General features: G+C 41.4%; 1 pseudogene; it reads right to left on the reverse strand.

Annotated features, from left to right (window-relative positions):
- Window positions 1–1,463: 1,463 nt before the first annotated feature.
- LOC148005634 (glyceraldehyde-3-phosphate dehydrogenase pseudogene) lies at window positions 1,464–2,576 on the reverse strand (annotated as a pseudogene).
- Between the last annotated feature and the right edge of the window lie 18,562 nt (window positions 2,577–21,138).

Here is a 21,138-nt window from a genome sequence, read left to right on the forward strand (position 1 = left end):
CGCTCCTGGGCCCTCCCCTACAGGAACCCAGAGGCCTTATACAGTTTCCTCTTGGGCCAGGGATGTGGGCAGGGGTGGGCAGTGTTGGTGGTCTCCTCCGCTCTGCAGCCTCGGGAGTGCCCACCTGGCCAGGCGGTGAGGTCTCTCTCCCACGGGGTTTGGGAGCAGAGAGCTGCTGCGGGCCGGGATCCGTGGGTGTGGGACTTCCGGTAAACACAGGAAGTGCCCGGTCCTAGAGGAATTTTGCCTCTGTGTGTCCTGAGTTCACCAGGCATGTTTCTTGCAGCAGAAATGTTGGTCTTACCTGTGGTTCCGAGGCTCAAGTTTGCTCATGGGGTACTGCCTAAGTCCTCTCCGTGGCAGCAGCAACCGGGAAGATCTGCACCGCTCTTTCCAGGAGCCTCCGTTCACCAGGGTTCCAGATGGCGTTTGGTGTTTTCTTCTGGAGTCTGGATGTGTGCAGAGTGCAGTCTCTTCTGGTTTCCCAGGCGTGTCTGCCTCTCTGTAGGTTTAGCTCTCCCTCCCACGGGATTTGGGTGCAGAGAACTGTTTATCCAGTCTGTTTCCTTCAGGTTCCGGCGGTGTCTCAGGCACAGGGGTCCTGCCGCTCCTGGGCCCTCCCCTACGGGAACCCAGAGGCTTTATACAGGTTCCTCTTGGGCCAGGGATGTGGGCAGGGGTGGGCAGTGTTGATGGTCTCCTCTGCTCTGCATCCTCAGGAGTGCCCACCTGACCAGGCGGTGAGGTCTCTCTCCCACGGGATTTGGGAGCAGAGAGCTCCTTTCTTTCATTTTTTCTCTAGTCTATCTATCCTGAAGTACCACTACTGCTTCATTTCAATTCATGAGCAGATAGTGTCCCCTTGCACGGATATACCAGGTTTTTTCAATCCACCCATGACTGGTTAGTGAACATGGACAGGTTGCTTCATATTTGACTCTTATGCATAATGCCACTGTGAACATTTGAATGTAAGTGCCGAGGTGATCAAATACTTTCAGTACTCTTAGCAGAACTAAACACGGGGTTTCTAGATATGTCATCTTTCTAATAGAGCCATTTTCCTTTACAGCTCTATTATTTCATGAGCCTGGCACTGCCATCTGGGGGAATTGTTTCCCATTCTTTCAGCACTATTTTCTATCCCTTGCTGTACCCATCGCTGTACCTGTGGAATGATATCTCATTGTAGGCACCATCACTGTGCATATGGAATGGTATCTCATTGTAGGCACCATCACTGTGCATGTGGAATGGTATTGTGGGTCTGTTTGTCATTCTTTCATGACTGTTTTTGTTGACATATTTTTATACTGTCTTTGCAGAAATTCTCATTCATATTTTTGTCCATTTCTCATTGAGCTTTCCATCTTTTGGGGGGGGGTGCAACGAACTTTATTGATAGTATTCAAGAGAGAAGGGAGGGCTCCCTAAGCCCCTCCTGTTATTATGGGGATCTGGGATGGAATTGTGAGGGAGATGCTCAGTGTTGGGGGCTGATTTGGGATGGGGACTCCTCAGCAACTGAGGGCCTCTCTCTTGCTCTCAGTATCCTTGCTGGGCTGGATGGTCCAGGGTTTCTTACTCCTTGGAGGCCATGTAGGCCATGAGATCCACCACCCTGTTGCTGTAGCCATATCCATTGTCATACCAGGAATGAACAAAGTTGTCATTGAGAGCAATGCCAGCCCCAGCATCAAAGGTAGGAGTTGCTGTTGAAGTTGCAGGAGACAACCTGGTCCTCAGTGTAGCCCAGGATGCCCTTTAGTGGGCCCTCAGATGCCTGCTTCACCACCTTCTTGATGTCATCATACTTGGCAGGTTTCTCCAGGTGGCGTGTCAGATCCACAACAGATACATTGGAAGTAGGAACACGGAAGGCCATGCCTGTGAGCTTCCCATTCAGCTCTTGGGATGACCTTGCCCACAGCCTTGGCAGCACCAGTGGATGCAGGGATGATGTTCTGGGCTGTCCCATGGCCATCACATCACAGCTTTCCAGAGGGGCCATCCACAGTCTTCTGAGTGGCAGTGATGGCATGTACTGTGGTCACAAGCCCTTCCAAGATACCAAAGTTGTCATGGATAACCTTGGCCAGGGTGGCTAAGCAGTTGGTGGTGCAGGATGCATTGCTGACAATCTTGAGGGAGTTGCCATATTTCTCATGCTTCACATCCACCACAAACATGGGGGCATCGGCTGAAGGGGCGGAGATGATGATCCTTTTGGCTCCACCCTTCAAATGAGACCCAGCCTTCTCCATGGTGGTGAAGATGCCAGTAGACTCTATGACATACTCAGCACCAGCATCACCCCATTTGATGTTAGCAGGATCTCACTCCTGGAAGATGGTGATGGGCTTCCCGTTGATGACAAGCTTCCCATTCTCAGCCTTGACTGTGCCGTTGAACTTGATGTGGATAGAGTCATACTGGAACATGTAGACCATGTAGTTGAGGTCAATGAAGGGTTCTTTGATGGCAACAATGTCCACTTTGCCAGATGCAGAGCAGAAGGCAGCCCTGGTAACCAGGTGCCCAATATGGCCAAATCCGTTCACACTGACCTTCACCATCTTGTCTATGAGACAAGGCTGGCACTGCACAAGAAGATGTGGCTGTCTCTGGAACAGGGAGGAGCTGAGAGCCACTTTTCATCTTTTGAACTCCTTAAGAGATTTTAGAAGTTGTCTTCAGGCTAATGCATTATATAATCATTCCTGTCAAAATATAGTGTTTGTCAGAATAATGATTTTATTTAGTTATGCATATAATTACGTTTTCAAACTTAATCAGCGCAGCTGTGTAAGGTAGAGAAAGTATGCTCAAATAAAATTTAATATGTTCTAATGTAATTTTAAACATTGATCTTTGATTTTTATCATGCTAAAAATTATTAACAAAGTTTTGTTTACAAAATGATTTACTTTAATAATATGAACTGGATTGTTAAAATACTTGTAAGTTTGGTGCTGAGCACACATCAAAGAGATGGATTTCTGTTAGTTCAAGTCCACCATGAGTTAAGAACAGTCAGGGCTATATAAGGAGACCCTTATCCAAAAAAATAAAAAATAAATAAGATCATTTTAAATTTGGTTTTCTGTATATGAACTCTTAAAAATTGTAAAAAGCATTATTGGTTCAAGTTTTTAAAACTTTTTAGAGATACTCAATATGCTTATTTCTCTCTTAAGATAATATTTCTTTGAAGGGAGTATGTCAAATATCACCTATTAGTCTTTCTGGGTGTTGGCAGAAGAATGTACTACATGCTCACACAATGAAATTTATGGGCCTCTCTAGATTATAGATGCATACTCTTCAATACATGTGAATGGTGTAGTTTCAAACAATTACAAAATATTAAGTAGTGCTCATATCAAAATGCTGTTCCTTGTTGGTAGGACCTAAAGTGATTTGAACTTGAATGGCCAAATAAACAGAGACAATGGCCTTCTGTCACTGGCAAGAACAGTCTCCACGCAGCACAGTCATGGACAGAACATCAAATGAGGGATCAAAAGTTAAAGTCACTGTAAGTGGCTAACATTATTGGGTGCATACTATTCGAAGAAAATCTTTAAATTAATTAAAAGTTTAAATGAACACAAGGATATTTTCAATTCAAGCATCCCTCAACACCAGAAAAGATTCTGAAGGTATCTTCCATGGAGTACATGCCCTATAAGTCAGGCACAGAAGCTGGGTTGGATACTGTGTGATGAATGTATATCTTATTTGAATATGGTTTGATCATTTGGGTCCCCATTATAGGCAGAATCTCAGCCACTGTGGGGCATAGACTCTGTTACGCACTATAAGCCTCCTTTGGCTTTCATTGGGTCAATAAGCAGTGGAGTTGCAGTGCATACAGTAAACTCTCAAAGTACAGATGCTTTCTCAGACCAAATTTAGTTAAGCAGCAAAGATAAAAACATTATACAAGAGAAAATTAGTGGAGAGAGAAATTTTAATTAGAAGCCTCAGTTGGTAGGTAAAATCTCTATGATCCTTTAGATCCAACTTGTAAATTAAGAAAAGGCTTGCCTGGGTGCAGGGGGTGGGGGGAGTGCCTGTGGGAACATATGTTCTACTGATGACATTTATCTAACTATTAGAGTTGGCACATCTCAGTGAGTCTTGACATGTAATTATTCAAAATAAAGGCTATCATACAGGCATAAAATGAACAGGTAGCAAAAATTTTATGTAACTATTAATTAAATGAGTCATCTGGGAAAAATAATATTGCCAGTTTGAAGGACGAATCAAAGAACTACAAACATGTCTGATTAAAGAGTCAGTGGAATTATTTTACAAATGGTAAAAATGGCATTCTTCATAAGGCAGGGAGAAAGATATTTTTCTACCAATTAGAAGTTACTTAGATTTCTATAAAAATAAGGGAGGGGCTGGAGAGATGCTCAACGGTTCTAAGCACTTGCTGCTCCAGAGGGCCAGCGTTTGTTTCCTAGCACCGATATGGTGGCTCACAATCATCTGGAACAGTTCCAGGGGATCTGATGCCTCTTTTAGCTTCCACTAGCATCGGGTACACACATGCTGCAGAGGCATGCATACAGATAAAACATTCATACACATAAATGAACAAATATTAAAGAGACAAAAATCGCGTTCACTGTTTTCATAGGATTGAAATTTTATCTATTTAGAGACAAAATTTCGTGTCGTTATAAAGTTCAGCAATCCCACATACTCCAGCATTTTACTGAGAGGAAGTCTAGTGATCATTGTTGTCCATTTCAAAGTCTTAAATGTCCCTCCGTAAGACCACAGAGAGAGCTGAGGGTTGTTCTCAGTGGTCGCCTGCTTCCCTAGAGTCCAGGATCCTGTTTCATCCTCAGGAACCCCTGCAAAACCTCATAAGCAAATGGATAGGACAAGGGTTTTCTTTTGTTTCTGAGCAGGAAGATTTGGTAGATTTCTTCTCCACTGTTGTTAGAAATATTTGGCCTGTGGGCAAATGAGATCAATACATTATCTGAAGTCATCGTGTGGCTCCATTAACGTGTTCTCAGCTTGGAGCCATAAGGTTGTTAACTGCATCCTCCTAAGAGCATTTTTTATGTCAACATCATGAGACCAAGTTTTCTACAAGCTGTGTCACACTTTTAAATTTTGCTTTCAAATGCGGCCCTACGTTTGTTTTGTTGGATTATTCACAGTCAGTAGAACAAGGAGGCCCAGATCCTGCAATCCTTATGTACACTAATCATTTCTTTGGCTATTGCTGGCCTCAAAACTGGGATCCTTCTAAGCCAGGGGCACTAAGTTGATACTGGTCTGGAAAACTTTGAACTAAGCCTTTAAAACCAAGCATACCAACAACTGTGGCAAAGAGGAGGACTGAAAGCAGCCCCCACTCTGGGACGCCTATGACTGGTTTGTGCCTCTAGTGCAAGTCCCTGGCACGCCAGAGTAGCTGAGTAACACCTTCGTCAACACCAAACACATCCCTGGGTAGAAATTTAAGATCCTAATGACACTCACGATCCATAAGATTGCACACATAACAGAGAGAACGTGCTCAGAAAAGCCCAAGCTGTACATATAAGCCAAACAAAGCAAACCAAAACCACTAGAGTAACATAAAATTCCAACCATCTCCACTTCAGTGCAGTACGACCCCTGCTGCTATTTGCTCTGGCCTGCTCTCTCCTTGGAAGCATATGCTTTCTGAAGGAACTTTCTTGCTTTACTTGCTACTTCTTGTGCACCTTTATCTATTTCTTTGTTCCAGAATAAGGATGTAGAGGCTTGCTGGAGTCACCCCCAATGCTGACATTTGCTGTTATCATTCTTGCCTGAGCCTTCTAAGTGACTGACTGCACTGTCATGTCACCAGCTACAGTATTGAAAACAATCCTTGTTAAAGGCCCTCTAAATGATATGATGGCTGCACATAAGAACTCAGAGACTGAGGCAACATGCACAGCTTGTACACCCGTCTCTACCAATTGGGAGCCTAGAGCAAAAGGAGAGGTGGACACATGAGCCCTAACCCAGAAACTATCTATCGCCAACTGGTAACCACTTGCAAAGTAAAAATCTGTTTTGTCCAAAAGAGCCTCACTAGGGAAACAAACTACTCTTAAGTGTAGACCGTGTGCCCAGAGAGGATGGCCAGCAGAAAATGAACTCAATGGCATCTTTGGCGGTTCCTTCTCTAACAATATTGTGTCGGGGACTTTCTTTTCTTCTGTTTTAAAATGTATCTAATTTATTTTGATTTTATTTGTTAGTGTATTTTTTCTTCTCTCGTTTTATCCTACAGGTCCTATGTTTGATGTATAGACATGCATTGGCTATATATGTGTATATATATATATATAAATATAAATATATATGTATAATTGGATAAAGAAATATATATCTTCCAGTTTAGTTTTTTATGAGATTTCTGGGTGCTAAAATAAGTGGGTCTCTGTTTCTTGAACCTTCTCTTGGACTCTTTCTATTTTGATTGTTTTGTCCCATTCTGATGGATGTGATAGTTGTGTTCTGACTTATTATATTACATTATATCCATCAAAGGTCTATTTATTTTCTAATAAGATGCAGAAATGCAGTAGATCTGGCCTGAAAGGGAAGTGGGGAGGAGCTGGGAGGAGTAGAGAGAGGGGAAACAGAAATCAGAATATGTCATGTGAGAAAAAAAATCTCCTTTCAGTGAAAGGAAAAAAACCCTTATTGTAAGTGCAGTTTCCTCTCTACCTGGTTTCTTTTGCCAGCTTTGTATCCATTGGACTCTTCCTTACCCTTGCATCATTCCTGTCCCTAGCTCCTCATTGCCTCTCACTCTCCTATGCAGAGGAGTAGGAGACTACTCTATTTGTTTGCTTTGATACTGGATCTGTTGATTCTAACAAAATGTTTGCCATTTCTGCCTCCTCTTCTGTCTGTCTCACATTTTTCCTTTCATTAAAATATTCAGTCATATTCATTTCTTCCATTACTAGAAGTAGTTTTTATTTACTTATTTGTTTATTTATTTTTACACTTCAGGTTTTATCTCCCTCCCTGTCCACCCTCCAACTGTTCTACATTCCATACCTCTTCCCCCCACAATCCCCCATCTCCATGATGATGTTCCCATCCCATCATTCAACCAGACCTCTAAACACCGTGGGGACTCCACTCGCTTGACGGTTAAGTGCATCTTTTCCGACTGAGCCCAGACCAGGTAGTCCTCTGCTCTATATGTGTTGGGGGCCTCATATCAGTTGGTGTATGCTCCCTGATTTGTGATCCAGTGTCTAAGAGATCTTGGGGATCCAAGTTAATTGAGACTGCTGGTCCTCTTACAGGGTGCCCTGCCCTCCTCAGCTTCCTCCAAATTTTCCCAAATTCAATCACAGGGGTCAGCAGCTTCTGTTCATTGGTTGTGTGCACATATCTGCATCTGACTCTTTCAGCTGCTTGTTGGGTCTTTGGGAGGGCAGTCATGATAGATCCCTTTTTGTGAACGCTCCATAGTTTCAGTAATGGTGCCAGGTCTTGGGGCCTCCCCTTGAGCTGGATCCCACTTTAAGACTGTCACTGGGTCTCCTTTCCATTTTTGACCCTGAAGTTCTTTCACACTGGAACTATTATGAGTCAGAACTTTGGCTGTGGGATAGCAACCCCATCCCTCACTTCTGCTGGTGATGGACTCTATAAGTTCCCTCTCCTCATTGTGGAGCATTTCATCTAGCCCCCTGCTCTGAGTCCTGAGAGTCTCTCAACTCCCAGGTCTGTGGTACATTCTGGAGGGTTCTCCCAACCTCCTACCTCCCAAAGTTACCTGTTTGCCTGTTTCAATCCTTTCTGCTGGCCCTCAGACCTTCAGTCCTTTCCCTTCACCCAATATCAGATCTTGTTCCACTCTTTCCCCACATTGTCCTGTTTCCCTCCAAGGTCCCTCCCTCCCGTTCCACTGGTGATTGCTTTCTTCTCCCTCCCAAGTGGGACTAAGGCATCCTCACATGGGCCCTTTATTTTGTTGAACTTTTTGAGTTCTGTGGACTGCATCTTGGGTAGTCTGTACTTTTTTTTTTGACTGATGTCCACTTATTAGTGAGTGCATACCGTACATGCTTTTTTGGGTCTGAGTTACCTCACTTGCGATGACATTTTCTAGTTCCATCTATTTGCATGCAAAACTCAGGATGTTCTCGTTCTTTATAGCTGAGTAGTACTCCATTGTGTAAATGAACCACATTTTCTGTGTACATTCGTCTGTCATGTGACATCTGTGTTGTTTCCAGCTTCTGGCTATAACAAACAAGGCCTCTATGAATATAGTGGAACACATGCCCCTGTGGCATGTTGAGGCATCTTTTGGGCATATTCCCAAGAGTGGTATTGCTGGGTCTTCAGCTAGAGCTATATCCAATTTGCTGAGGAAACTCCAGATTGATTTCCAGAGTGGTTGTACCACTTTAATCCCACCAGCAATGGAGGAGTGCTCCTCTTTTCTCCATATCCTCACCAAAATGTGTTGTCACCTGAGGTTTTGATCTTAGCCATTCTGATTGGTATAAGGTGAAATCACAAGGTCATTTTGATTTGCATTTCTCTAATCACTAAGGACTTTGAACATTTCATTAGGTGCTTCTCAGCCATTTGAGATTCCTCTATTGCTATTCTCCGTTTTATACCCCATTTTTTTGATTGGGTTGGGGGTTTTTTGGTTTTTTTGTTTGTTTGTTTGTTTTTTGTGGTAAGTTTCTTGAGTTCTGTATATACTTTGCATATAAGCCCTCCATTGGATGTGGGGTGAGTGAAGATCCTTTCCTAATCTGTAGGATGCCAATTTGTCTTATATACTATATCTTTTGCCTTACAGAAGATTTCCAACTTTATGAGGTTGCATTTATCAATTCTTGATCTTAGAGCATGAGCCATTGGAGTTTTGTTTAAGAAATTTCTGCCTATGCCAATGAGTTCAAGGCTCTTTCCCACTTTCTCTTCTACTAACTAGATGGAGTGTATCTGGTTTGTGTTGAGGTCCTTGATCCACTTGGACTTGAGCTTTGTGCATGGTGACAAATATGTTTCCATTTTCATTTTTTTTACATCCAGACAGCCAGTTAGACCAGCACCATTTATTGAAGATGCTTTCTTTTTTCCATTGTATATTTTTGGCTTCTTTGTCAAAGATCAAGTGTGGGTAAGCATGTGGTTTTATTTCTGGATCTTCAATTCTATTCCACTGATCAACCTGTCTGTCTCTGTACCAATACCATGCAGTTTTTAATCATTATTGCTCTGTAGTAGAGTTTGAGGTCAGGGATGGTGATTAATCCAACCACTCTTTAATGGTGAAGAATTGTTTTCAATATTCTGGGTTTTTTGCCTTTACAAAAGAATTTGAGAATTGCTCTTACTATGTCTTTGAAGAATTGTGTTGAGATTGTGATGGGGATTTGCATTGAATTTGTAGATTGCTTTCAGTAGGATGGCCATTTTTACTATGTTAATTCTGCCAATCAAAGAGCATGGGAGATCTCCATTTTCTGAGATCTTCAATTTTTTCTTGAGAGACTTGAAGTTCTTATCATAAAGATTTTTCACTTGTTTGTTTAGAGTTATCCCATATTTTATATTATCTGTGCTTGCTGTAAAGGGATTTGTTTCTTTCTCAGCCTGTTTATCATTTGTATAAAGGAAGGCTACTGATTTATTTGAGTTAATTTTATATCCAGCCACTTTTCTGAAGTTGTTTGTCAGCTGGAGAAGTTCTCTGGTAGAATTTTTGGGGTTACTTATGTGTACTATCATATCGTCTGCAAGTAGTGATAGTTTTAATTTTTCTTTGACAATTTGTATCCTCTTGATCTCTTTTTGTTGTCTTATTGTTCTAGCTAGCACTATATTGAATAGATATGGGGAGAGTGGGCATCCTTGCCTTCTCCCAGATTTTAGTGGGATTGCTTCAATTATCTCTCCATTTAATTTGATATTGGCTGTTGGTTTGCAGTAAATTGCTTTTATTATGCTTAGATATGGGCCTTGAAGTCCTGATATTTTCAATACCTTAAACATGAAGGGGTATTGTATTTTGTCAAATGCTTTTACTTCATCGAACTGGATGATCATTTGATTTTTTTGAGTTTTTTTATATGGTGGATTACGTAATGGATTTTTGGATATTGAACCAACATTGCACCCCTAGGATGAAGCCTACTTGATTATGACGAATGATGGTTTGGATGTATTCTTGGATTCGGCTTGTAAGAATTTTATTGAGTATTTTTGCATCGATATTCATAAGCCAGATTGTCCTAAAGTTCTCTTTCTTGGTTGTGCCTTTGTGTGGTTTAGGTATCAGAGTAATTGTGGCTTCAGAGAATGAATTATGTAATGTTCCTTCTGTTTCTATTTTATGGAATAGTTTAAGGAATATGGGTATCAGGTCTTCCTTGAAGGTCTGGTAGAATTTTGAACTAAATCCATCTGGCCTTGGGTCTTTTTTTGGTTGGGAGGTTTTTAATGACTTCTCCTATTTCCTTATGGGATATGGGCCTGTTTAGTTTACCTGCTTTTGATTTAACTTTTGTATGTGGTATCTATCTAGAAAACCATCCATTTCCTCTAGATTTTCCAGTTTTGTTTGATTTTTGTTTGCTTTTGTTTTTGTTTTCGAGTATAAGCTTTTGTGTCTCGCCCGCCTTGTCCGGCAAGGAAGACGCAACACCGTCGGATTCTTCTCAACAGCCTTTATTGCAGGACCACTTCTTTGCTGATACGGGGACCTCGAGTGGCAAAAGCGCTCGCCTTATATACACAGCAGGCTGAGGCTATGCTAATTGTCCTTCAAGGATTGGCCGAGCATGAATCCCTCATTAGCATATTAACATCCTGGCCAACTGACGCCAGGTGCAAAACCCGCGCATGCGCAGTACCGTTGTTCACCACATGTGGGCGCCAGATCACCTCATTATTCTACAGCTGCCCTGGCAAGGGGACAAGCCTGCGCATGCGCGATAAGTCGTTTACTACCAGACTGGACTGGATGTCGACGCCATCTTTGTTTTACCGCACCGCTCCCTACACTTTTGTAGTAGGATCTGATGGTTTTCTGAATTTCCTCCATTTTTGTTGTTTTGTCTCCCTTTTCATTTCTGATTTTTTGAATTTGAATACTGCCTCTGGGCCATTTAGTTAGTTTGGCTAAGAATTTATCTATCTTGTTGATTCTATCAAAGAACCAGCTTTGTGTTTTGCTGATTCTTTGTATTGTTCCTTTGTTTCTATTTGGTTGATTTCAGTCCTGAGTTTGACTATTTCCTGCCTTCTATTCCTCTTGGGTGAGTTTGCTTCTTTTTGTGCTAGAGCTCTCAAGTGTGCTGTTAAGTTGGTAGTGTAAGTTCTCTCCAGTGTCTTTACCAGGGCACTTAGTGCTATGAATTTTCATCTTAGCACTGCTTTTATTGTGTCCCATAAATTTGGGTATGATGTGTCAACATTTTCATTAAATTTCTGGAGGTCTTTAATTTCTTTATTTCTTCCCTGACCAAATTATTATTGATTAGAGAGTTGTTCAGCTTCAATGTGTATGTGGGCTTTCTGTTGTTTTTGCTGCTATTGAAGACCACCCTTAAGCCATGATGCTCTGATAGGGTACTTGGGATTATTTCAATCTTCTTGTATCAGGTGAAGATTGCTTTGCTACCAATTATACAGTCAATTTTGAAGAAGGCACAAAAAAGTGCTAAGAAAAAGTTGTATTTTTTAGGTTTTAGGATGAAATGTTCTGTAGATATCTGTTATATTCATTTGGCTCATAACCTCTATTACTTTCTCTGTGTCTCTGTTGAATTTCTGTTTCAATGATCTGTCCACTGGTGAGAGTGGGGTGTTGCAGTCTCCCACTATTATTGGGTGTGGTTCAATGTGTATTTTGAGCTTTAGTAAATAAAGTTTATTTTATGAATATGGGTGCCCTTGCATTTGGGGTATAGATGTTCAGAATTGAGACTTCATCTTGTTGGATGTTTCCTTTGATGAAAGGTAAGTGTCCTTCCTTATCATGCTTGATAACTTTCAGTTGAATGTCTATTTTATTGGATATTAGGATGGCAGCTCCAGATTTTTCTTGGGACCATTTGCTTGAAAGAGCTTTCTCCATCCTTTCACTCTAAGATAGTGTCTGACTTTTTTATTGAGGTATGGTTTGTTTGTTCTTTTTTTATGCAGCAAAATTCTGGATCTTGTTTGCGTATCCAGTCTGTTAGCTTATGTTTTTTTATAAGTGAGTTGAGTCCATTAATATTGAGAGATATAATTAAATTTATTATATACTATAGGTGGCTTTATGTGCTTGTGGGTCTCTCCTTTTGGCTTTTTTATGAGATGCTTAATATCTTGTCTTTTCTTTTGTATAAGTACCTTCCTTGTGTTGGAGTTTTCCTTCTAGGACCCTATATCTTCATTGGTAGATACTGTTTGAATTTGGTTTTGTCCTGGAATATTTTGGTTTCTCCATCTATGTTGATCGAGAGTTTTGCTGGGTATAGTAGCCAGGGCTGGCATTTGTGTTCTCTTATAATCTGCATGACCCCTGACCAGGATCTTCTGGCTTTCATAGTCTCTGTTGAGAAGTTTGATGTAGTTCAAATATGTCTTCCTTTGTATGTTACTTGGCCCTTTTCCCTTGCAGCTTTTAATATTCTTTCTTTGAATGTTTTGACTATTATGTGACAAGAGTATTTTCTTTTCTGGTCCCATTTATTTGGTGTTCTGTAGGCTTCTTGTACCATTATGGCCATCTTTTTCTTTAGATCAGGGAAGTTTTCTTCTATGATTTTGTTGAAGATGTTTTCAGGTCCTTTGAGCTGGGAATCTTCATTCTCCTCTGTCCCAATTAATCTTAGATTTGTTCTTTTCATTGCATCCTGAATTTCTTGCATGTTTTGAGTCAGGAGTTGTTTTATGTTTTTTATTTTCTTTGATTGTTGTGTCAATCTCTTCTACCATATATATCTTCTACACCTGAGATTCTCTCTTCTATCTCTTGTATTCTGTTGGTGATACTTACATCTGTACTTCCTGACCCCTTTCCTAGGTTTTCCCACTCCAGGTTTGCTTCCATTTGTGTTTTCTTTATTGTTTCTACTTCTACCTTTAGGTCTTCGACCACTTTATTCAGTTCCTTGATCTGTTTAATTATGTTTTCCTGAATTTCTTTAAGGGATTTATTTGTTTTTCTTTAAGGGCTTCTACCTGTTTACCTGTGTTTATATCCTCCTTAAAGGACTCTATCATCTTCATGAGATAGGATTTTGGGTCATCTTCCTGATTTTTAGGTGTTTTGGTGTATTCAGGGCTTGCTGTGGTGGGAGAATTGTGTTCTGATGATGCCCGCGTATATTGGCTTCTGTTACTTATAGTCTTGTGCTTGCCTCTCACCATCTGGTTATTCCTGATATTTTCTAGTCTGGGTGACTCTGTCTAGAGTCTGGCTCTTTTGTCCCTGGGTTGCTTCAGGTCTCCTGGTAGGCCTGTGGCCCTGGCTATAGCAGACTTCCTGTGGGGTCTTCCAACTTGAGGGTCTTCAGAGGGGGCAGACCAACTGCTCATCTGTTGCCCTGGCTGCAGTAGATCTCCTGAGAGGACTTCAGACTGTTGGGTCTTCAGAGTAGTCATACTGTTGTCCTGTGTGAAGCTGTTCTCCGGGGATTGGGGGTTGTAAGAACTATGGTTTCTGTTTCCCTGTGTGCAGCAGAACTCCAGGGAATTCTGAAAAGACTGTTGGGTCAGTTGCCCTGCATGTCACAGAGCCCTCAGGAGGTCTTTGGACTGTGGTGTCATCTGCTCAGTTGCCCTATGTACAGAGACACTCCTGAGATGCTGTGGTGTCCTAGGTTGCAGTGGATCTCCTGGGATGTCTCCGGCTGTGGTGTAGATGCCCTGGGTGCAGCAGATCTCCTGGGATGCCTCCAGATGTGGTATCAAATTCTCTGAGTGCAGTGGTTCTTCTGATATGCCTCAGGATATGGTGTCTTCTGGGGAGAAGACTAGCTAACAGTCTGTTCTAGCAGAAAGGACTGGGTAGAAGGGAAGTGATATTCAGTGGCCGGAGGTTTTGGAGTTTGATGGGTCCCTGAGTCTACTGGGCTCCCAATGGCAGCTGTGGGACTTCAGGATGGTTTTCACCAAATGCTCTGAATTCAGTGGATCCTCTGGTATGCTTCAGTATATAGCCTCTTCTGGGGAGCAGACTAGCTAGGAGACTATCCCAGCAGAAAGGACTGGGCAAAGGGGGCTAAATATAGGTTTTTTAGTGTATTTTTATTATTTTCAATCATGTGAATCATTTGTGTGTGTGCATGGGTGGTGGGGCTGTGGCGTGTGTGTGCCTATGTATCAGTATGCTTCTGTAAGTACAGATGCCCATAGAAGCCAAAGCCATTTGATCTGATGTAGCTAGAGTTACAGATGATAGTGGACTGCCATGTGTGGATGTGGGAACAAAACTCAGGTCTTCTGGAACAGCTGTATATACTCTATTTTTTTTGACCCAATTGATAAGATATAATTGCCCACCTAAACATACAAAGCCCAGTACCATCCATCCCTTAGAAACATTAATAACAACCTGTAAATACACAGAGAGGAATCTTAATGTCAGCCTCTATCGTCCTGCCATGGCTTCTCTCTCTCCCTCCACCTGTCTCTTTCCATTCCAGTCTCCTCCTCTTCCTTCAAATTTCTCTCCCTCCCATCCTTCCTTCTCCTCCAATGACAGGCCTCCTTCTATCCTGTACCTGCCCCTAACTGTATTTTACAAATTCAATGGGGAGAAGTTTCTGGTGAAGTCACCTGATTCCTGAGTACAAGAGTAGGCTGCTGTCCTTGAGGCAGCAGAATTAGCATCAAAATACAAATAACTCCAGGGCAAACCACAACATTTCCCCCCTTTTTGTCCAGTTAAAAAGCCTTTTCACATATATGAATTGAGTACAATTATTACCATTCTACAATTTACAAAGCATATGCTATGCTCAACACCCAGTCCATCACTATATCAGTTATACAGAACATTTAGTTATCCATTTCAGCTTAAGAAAGGCTTAAAAATCTGTATTATATCTTGGCTAGCTTGTATACTATCTGATAACTATCCAATAAAATATGTATTTTGAGCTGTACATACTCTTAACTACCAAACATTCTCACCAGCCTCCAAATAGCAGTTTTTCAAAGCATCTTTAACTGGGAGGGCCCGATGTTCCAGGGTTCTTTGCTTGCTGCCAGTGTCAAAGAAGACAAAAGTTAGTAAAGGGAGAGGAGTTTATCTATAGTTTTGCTTAGAACTGAGTAAAGAAGACCACCAAAATCTCTCCATCTTTCCTTTTTTTCTTTCAATTTTTATTTTCAATAAAAATTTTATTTTGTTTTGTTGCTTTTCTTTTGCTGAATATGAATTCTTTTCTCACAGAATATATCCTGCTCATACTTTCTCTTCCTCCACTCCTCCTCACTTTTCCCTACCTCCTCTACCCTCTGAGTCAACTCCCTTTCTGTCTCTCATGAGAAAACAACAGGCTTTTAAGTGATAATAATAAAATACAACAAAATAAAATGTAAGATAACACAAAAACAACACCTCAAACTTGGACAAGACAATTTAACAGAAGGAAAAGCTCCCAAAAGAAGGCACAATAATCTGAGACCCACTTATCTTCACATAGGAGTTTCATAAAAACTTGAAACTGGAAGTCACAATATAGGCAGAAAACCTGGTACCGATTCATGCAGGGCCTGTGCATGCTGCTTCAGTCTCTCAGTTGATAAGAACTGTGTTCAGTTGACTTAGAGGCATTGTTTCCTGATGTCCTCCATCCCTTTTGGATCTTAAAGTCTTCCTGCCTTCTCTTCCATGGAGTTTTCATAGCTCTAAGGGGTGAGATTTAGAGACATTCCATTTAGGGCTGAGTCTTCCAAGGTCTTTCACTATCTATTAATGTCTGGCTGTGGCTGTGCTGGCTAGACTTATGTCAACTTGACACAAACTAGGTTGTTTCCAATTTCTGGCCATTATGAAAAGGCAGCAATGATCATGGTTGCATAAGTGTCCTTGTGGTATATAAACAAAGTGGTGTAGCTTAATCTTGAGGTAGAACTATTCCCACTTATCTGAAGAACTTCCATATTAATTTCCAAAGTGGCTGCACAAGTTTGCACTCCCAGTTTCATGAGGTTCCATTAGTAATTGTTGATGTTTGTGCCTAGGCTAATGGTGTTCTGTTCAGACAGTCTTCCTGGGCTCAAGGCTATTCTCCACTTTCTTGTCTCTCGTATTCAGTGTATTCGTTTTTATGTTGAGGAATTTGATTGATTTGGAGTTGTTTTGTGCAGGGTGACAAGTATGGATCTATTTGGATTCTTCTGCATGCAGCCATCCAGTTTGACAAGAATCATTCTCAGAAGTTAATAGCTTTATGTTTTGGTTTGGTTTTTCATTTTGTTTTTGTTTTGTTTTTCAGTTGTGTGTTTCTGGCTTCTTTATCAAAAACTCAGGTGCCCATTTGTGGTGGTTTGAATAAGAATGACCTGCATATGCTCATATACTTGAATGTTTGGTCATTTGGGAGGAGCACTGCTTGACAGGGATTAGGTGTGGTCTCCTTGAAGAAGGTGTGGCCTTATTGGAAGAAGTGTGACACTGAACTTTGCTTTAGGGTTTCAAATGCTCAAGTCAGGCTCAGTGTCCCTCTCTCTTTCTGATATCTAAAAATCTAGATTAAAACTCCCATCTCCTTCTCAAAGATACTTCTCTGCCATTCGTCTCACCATTATAAGAGTGAAGTAAGTCACTGAACTGTAATCAAGTACAAATTAAAAGCTTTCCTTTTTAAACTTACCGTGGTGTCTTAGTGTTTTGCTGTTGTGAACAGACACTATGATCATGGCAACTCTTATAAGGACAACATTTAATTAGGGTTGATTTACAGTCTGAGAGGTTCAATCTATTACCATCAAGATGGGACATTGGAAGCATCCAGGCAGGCATCATGCAGGAGGAGCTGAGAATTCTACATCTTCACATCTTCATCTGAAGGTTGCTGGGAGAAGACTGACTTTCAGGTAGCTTAAATGAAGGTATTAAAGCCCATGTCCACAGTGACATGCATAGTCCAACAGGGCCACACCTCTTAATGGTGCTACACCCTAGGCCAAGTATATGCAAACCATCACACATGGTTATACTGCCTCATCACACAACAGAACATTTACTAAGACATAGATGTGTGGATTTATACATGGATCTTCAATTCTTGTCTATTGATCAATGTGTATGTTTTTGTGCCAATACCATGTTGCCTTTATTATTACAGCTTTGTAATACAACTTGAAGTGAGGAACAATGATACCTCTGGCACATCTTTTATTAGCTCTCCTGGGTGCTGTGTGCCTCTGTGTGTGTGTGTGTGTGTGTGTGTGTGTGTGTGTGTGTGTGTGTGTGTGTGTACACGTGTATGCACACATGCATGTGCTTGTTTCTATAGGAAGTTTAGAATTGTCTTTTTAAGATCTGTGAAGAATTGCTTTGAAATTTTAATGGGGATTTCATAGAATCTGTAGACTGCTTTGGCATGATGGCCATTTTTACCATGTTAATCCTACCAACATGTGAGCATGAGAGATCTTTTCATCTTCAATTTTCTTCAGTTTCTTACTTCACTAACTTAAAGTTTTATTGTGTAAGCCTTTTATTTGGTTGGTTAAAGTTACCCCAAGATACTTTATATTATTTGAGGCTGCTGTGAAAGGTGTTGTTTCTCTGATTTCTCTCTCATTCTGTTTGTCATTTGTATATAGGAAGGCTACTGATATCCATGAGTTAATTTTGTATGCATCTATTTTGCTGAAAGTGTTTATCAGCTGTAAGAGTTTCCTTTTATATGTGGAGTTTTTAGGGTCACATGATACTATCATGTCATTATCAAATAAGTTCTTTGACTTCTTCCTTTCCAATGTGTATATCCATGACTTCATATACTATATTGAATATGTATGGAAAGAGTGAGCAATCTTGTCTACTTCCTGATTTTAAATAAATTGCTTAGAATTTTTCTCCATTTAAGTTAATATTGGCTATAGGCTTGTTGTAAAGTGCTTTTATTTTTTTACGGTATATCCCTTGTATTCCTAATCTCTCCAGGACTTTTATCATACAAGGGTGTTAGATTTTGTCAAAGGTCTTTTCTTTAGGAGTATTATAATGTTATTTTTATAAAATAAAATCCAGGAAAGAAGCATGTGTAGATTTGGTTGAGCGGTTATTGTCTCTTTGCTGGGTGAGGGCATCTCTCCTTTATGCCCCACCTCTCTTACATCCTCATCTGTAGCATAGCTTCGTTACTTGGTTACAGAAAGGACACTAGAGCCAGGCAGTGGTGGCACAGGCCTTTAGTCCCAGCAATCTGGAGGCAGAGGCAGGTGGATCTCTGAGTTCAAGGCAATTCTGGTCTACGGAGAGAGTTCCAGAACAGCCACTGCTGCTGTTTCTGCCTCGTGTTTAGAAAGGACACTAGGAGAGAAGAGGGAAAATGCAAGCATAAACAAGCAGAGGAAAGTCAGAAGTCTGCTGCAGCCTTGAGCAAACTGGGAGACCTCATTCCCATCTTCTTACACTACAGTGCTTTTGTTTTCTCTACACAATCTATAAAATACCGTTGTAACATAATTACAAGCACCTTCACCAGTTTTGCTCACCAATAAGATTTGCCTTTCAAAATGTTCCTCATCTCAGAAAACAGGTTTCTTCATCTGAGCCGTGCAGTCTGGACTCTGGATGCAAGTCCCTTTGACAGCTGGCAGACGCTAAGAACAACAGACTGAAATGGAAAGACTCTGTTGGTAAATGTGTGCTGAGGTCCCAGCACAACTGTGGATACTGTCAAACTGGAAACTGCATATACACAATGCCTTCTCTCAACAAGTTTTCCAGAGCCTGGAATGCCAAGCTGATAACCCAGAGTGTTGTTCTTCATATCGTGGAGATTTAAGGAAGGGCAGTAAGCTCTGACAAGGACTTCTGTGTACATGCACATTTCCTTGTGTCTGCAATGCTCTTGTCTCCACCATCTCTCAGCTTCTTCACACCACCATCCCCATCTTGGTTTGTCGGTCTTCTTATCACACTTGGCTTAAGCATCTACTTTTCCAGAACATCCTATGAATGTCATTCATTCCTTCTACCTCACTCTCTATCTCAGTACCTGTGGCTCTGTGATGGCTTGTATATATGGTTGGCCCAGGGAGTGGCACTATTAGGAGGTGTGGCCTAGTTGGAATAGGTGTATCACTGTGTGTGTGGGCTTTAACACCCTAATCCTAGCTTCCTGAAGTCAATATTCTGTGAGTATGAATCAGATGAAGAAGTAGAACTCTCAGGCCTCCTGCACCATGCCTGCCTAGATGCCTCCATGTTCCCACCTTGATGATAATGGACTGAACCCCTGAACCTGTAAGCCAACCCCAATTCAATGTTCTTATAAGAGTTGCCTTATCATGGTGTCTGTTCCCAGCAGTAAAACCCTAACCAAGACAGTCTCATTGCCTTAGAATTCACTGAAGTACCAAATAGAAGACTATAGTTATTTATCTGCCCAGCCATTCCACTAGAACCAACTGTCACAAAATCAGAGACCAGGCTTGCAGTGATGTTGCTATGGAAGAGGAGAGAGCCAGACATAGACCACAGAAGACACCAACTTCAGAGGCAGGAGAGGACAACTTCCCTGATGCCAAGGACAAAGGGTTTCAAATAGGAAGTATCAGCTTTAGTTGTCAGCATTGTGCAGCAAGCTGAGAACAGAGTGCTGAGGCTGGCTGGAAGTCTAGCCTTTAACAGCTGAACCATCTCTCAGTATCTCATGTGAATCTTTTGCTTTTTCTTTGGCCATTTGGTTGGTTGCTTTCTATTTTATCTTATTTTATTATTATTTTCTTCTTTTAGTTTTTGATACTTGCTTTTTGTTTTCTTTTTTCTAAGAGAGAGAGAGAGAGAGAGAGAGAGAGAGAGAGAGAGAGAGCAAGAAAGGCTGTGGATTGGAGGTGATGGGAGGAGCTAGGGTGAATTAGGGGAGGGGGAACCCTATCAGAATATATGGTATGACAAAAATCTACTTTCAGTTAAAAAAGTAAAAGAATAGAGTTCTGTACATTTAGAGGTCCTGCTGATCTGGAATGGATGGAAGGAATGGAAACAAGTCACCAAGGCTCAAGAATGCACTTTTTGAGCAGCCTTGGGTGTGTAGAGAAGAGGACCAGTTCAGGAACAAGAGGAATGGTTACTGTTCAAAGCAGTGTTGTTGGACTCTTAGGGTCAAAGGCTGGCCCTATGATTCAGTCATCCTTCTTCACCTGATCAATTAAAGAAACAGGCAACCACGAAAAGCAAATAAAGATTTGTTCAGGAAAAACAAGTAGGTCCACTGACGCCCCTTTACACCCAAGTTCATGTTCAGGATCCTGACACGAGTTTGAAATGAAAACAAAGGCCAAGAGTTTGACTAATTAAGCTGCTCTGATCAATGTGTGGCCCTGCCATCTTTGATTCATGGTTCCAGGCTCTCCTGCAATGTGGTCTACTTAGCTCCTCCTCGGCCTGCCACCAGGATTCCAGCTTTTCCTTCTCTCAACAAGAGACTCCTGGGAAATTCCAGTGTTGCAGAGACCCCTGTTTCGGTAGTCTGGCAGTCAAAAGGAAGGACAATAATGTGTCGTTAAGTATCTTCATTTCTGCCAGGGAAGGTTCAGAAAGGAAGCTAGTGGGTCTGGAGAGGGGTAGGATTGTGATTTATTACTAAAGGAAGTGTCGGAACACTCCTCAAACAACTGCGGAGATTCTTGGACAGCACTTGGCTACACAGGCACCTCTTTCTCAGCTTGAGCAATGCCAGAAAGCCATGACAGAGATAGATCAACAGTGGGTGTGCGGTAATTAGACATTGAATAATGACTGCCATTGCAGGTAGCTATAGTACAGAGCCCAACACCTTTAGCTTCTCCTGGTATTTAGCAAAATAAATCTGCTCTTATCCGTATGCTTAAGGTAAGGCTTGGAAAATATCTCCCTGGCCTCCCCTCCTCCACCACCAGCCACTTTCAGATCTAAAA

Source organism: Rattus norvegicus, chromosome 5 (assembly GCF_021556685.1).
Source record: "Rattus norvegicus strain SHRSP/BbbUtx chromosome 5, alternate assembly SHRSP_T2T, whole genome shotgun sequence".
In the NCBI taxonomy this organism is placed as follows: domain Eukaryota; kingdom Metazoa; phylum Chordata; class Mammalia; order Rodentia; family Muridae; genus Rattus; species Rattus norvegicus.